Genomic DNA, 2,968 nt, shown 5'->3' on the forward strand with positions numbered 1-2,968 from the left:
CCTCCAACCTAAACCAATTTCTTTTCGTCCATGAACCTATCTACGGATCTCTTAAACGCCCCCAAACTAGGCGCATTTACTACTGATGCTGGCAGGGCATTCCAATCCCTCACCACCCTCTGGGTAAAGAACCTACCCCTGACATCGGTTCTATAACTACCCCCCCTCAATTTAAAGCCATGCCCCCTCGTGCTGGATTTCTCCATCAGAGGAAAAAGGCTATCACTATCCACCCTATCTAAACCTCTAATCATCCTTCGTCTCTCCAGGGAGAAGAGACCAAGCTCCCTCAACCTATCCTCATAAGGCATGCCCCCCAATCCAGGCAACATCCTTGTAAATCTCCTCTGCACCCTTTCAATGGCTTCAACATCTTTCCTGTAATGAGGTGACCAGAACTGCGCGCAGTACTCCAAGTGGGGTCTAACCAGGGTCCTATAAAGCTGCAGCATTATCTCCCGACTCCTAAACTCAATCCCTCGATTAATGAAGGCTAGTACGCCGTACGCCTTCTTGACCGCATCCTCCACCTGCGAGGCCGATTTAAGAGTCCTATGGACCCGGACCCCAAGGTCCTTCTCATCCTCTACACTGCTAAGAATGGTACCCTTCATATTATACTGCTGCTTCATCCCATTGGATCTGCCAAAATGGATCACTACACACTTATCCGGGTTGAAGTCCATCTGCTACTTCTCTGCCCAGTCTTGCATTCTATCTATGTCTCGCTGCAACTTCTGACATCCCTCCAAACTATCCACAACACCACCTACCTTGGTGTCGTCAGCAAACTTACCAACCCATCCCTCCACTTCCTCATCCAGGTCATTTATGAAAATGACAAACAGCAAGGGTCCCAGAACAGATCCCTGGGGCACTCCACTGGTCACTGACCTCCATGCAGAGAAAGACCCCTCCACAGCCACTCTCTGCCTTCTGCAGGCAGGCCAGTTCTGGATCCACAAGGCAACAGCCCCTTGGATCCCATGCCCTCTCACTTTCTCAAGAAGTCTTGCATGGGGGACCTTATCGATCGCACCCGAAACGGGCGCAACGGCCATTTAAATGCATTTGCATGCATTTAAATTGACTTAATGGGTTGCACACCCAACCTTACCAGCACATCCCCCTTTATCACTGCATTTGCCCATCCAGAATCGGCGCGAAACAGACATGCTCCACAAAAGTCCGATTCGGGGGCACTAGTTAGTGAGGAGGTAAGTGCTGAGTGTGTGACAGCTCTCTGCTTGAGATCAGTGAGGGGGAAGGAGGCGTCCACTGTCACTCTGCCTGAGGATCGATGGCGGGAGGGGGATCTGCTGCCACTCTGCCTGAGATCAGTGGGGGGGGGGGGGCGGGGGCGCGGGAGGAGGGGATCCGCTGTCCCTCTGCCTGAGATCAGTGGGGGGGGAATGAGGGGATCTGCTGCCACTCTGCCTGAGATCAGTGGGGGGGGAAACGAGGGGATCCACTGCCACTCTGCCTGAGATCAGTGGGGAGGGGGGGAGGGATCTGCTGCCACTCTGCCTGAGATCAGTGGGGGGGGGAAGGAGGGAATCCACTGCCACTCTGCCTGAGATCAGTGAGGGGGAAGTGGGGGAGTGGCCTGCGATTGGTCTGGGTGGTGGAGGGGGCATAAGGGGGTCCGTAATGTTAGGGGGATGGGGCAATGTCTGTGGGGGCTAGGGGGAGGCATTATCCGGCCCAGGAGTGATGTGGCAAGGGAGCTGCATTCTATCATTTGTTTTGTACATGCGCAGTTGTAGGCGCTGATCAGAGCTGCAGGATTTCAGGTGCGCTAAGCCCCGCCCACAGGCTTGTGCAGCACGATTCGGAATCGCTGATATTTTTGCAGGCAGAGTGCGTATGGGGGCGCCTGAGAACGGGTCTAAAAGTCGGATCTGAAACACTCCCAGTTTCAAGTCCGCCCAGCACTTAAGAATCAAAATGGTAAAATAGGACCCTGTATGTCTCTATGAGTGCAGTGGATGCTGAAACAATAAACAAATATGAGGAGAGAGTTAGGTTTTCTACTAGTAATGGTATGGAGGGGTATGGTGAGTGGGCTGAAAGGTGAAGATGAGGTCAAGATGAGATCAGCCATGGTCATATTCAAAGGTGGAGCAGGCTCAAGGAGCTGAACTGCCTACTTTTTGTGTTCTTATGTTCTATGTCATGGATGGTTTTCTGGACCAAAATGTTGAGGAATCAACTAGGAAATAGGCTATTCTGGATTTACTATTATGCAATGAAAATGAGCTCATTAATAACCTTGTTGTGCAGGGTCTTTTAGGGAAGAGTCTCCATGGCATGACAGAATTCTTCATTAGGATGAAAAGTGAAGTAATCTAATCTGATTAGGGTTCTAAATGGACTTCAACCCGGATAAGTGTGTGGTGATCCATTTTGGCAGATCCAATGGGATGAAGCAGCAGTATAATATGAAGGGTACCATTCTTAGCAGTGTAGAGGATCAGAAGGACCTTGGGGTCCGGGTCCATAGGACTCTTAAATCGGCCTCGCAGGTGGAGGATGCGGTCAAGAAGGCGTACGGCGTACTGGCCTTCATTAATCGAGGGATTGAGTTTAGGAGTCGGGAGATAATGCTGCAGCTTTATAGGACCCTGGTTAGACCCCACTTGGAGTACCGCGCGCAGTTCTGGTCACCTCATTACAGGAAAGATGTTGAAGCCATTGAAAGGGTGCAGAGGAGATTTACAAGGATGTTGCCTGGATTGGGGGGCATGCCTTATGAGGATAGGTTGAGGGAGCTTGGTCTCTTCTCCCTGGAGAGACGAAGGATGAGAGGTGACCTGATAGAGGTTTACAAGATGTTGAGAGGTCTGGATAGGGTAGACTCTCAGAGGCTATTTCCAAGGGCTGAAATGGTTGCTACAAGAGGACACAGGTTTAAGGTGCTGGGGGGTAGGTACAGAGGAGATGTCAGGGGTAAGTTTTTCACTCAGAG

The sequence above is a fragment of the Mustelus asterias genome, chromosome 2 (genome assembly GCF_964213995.1).
Source record: "Mustelus asterias chromosome 2, sMusAst1.hap1.1, whole genome shotgun sequence".
NCBI lineage: Eukaryota > Metazoa > Chordata > Chondrichthyes > Carcharhiniformes > Triakidae > Mustelus > Mustelus asterias.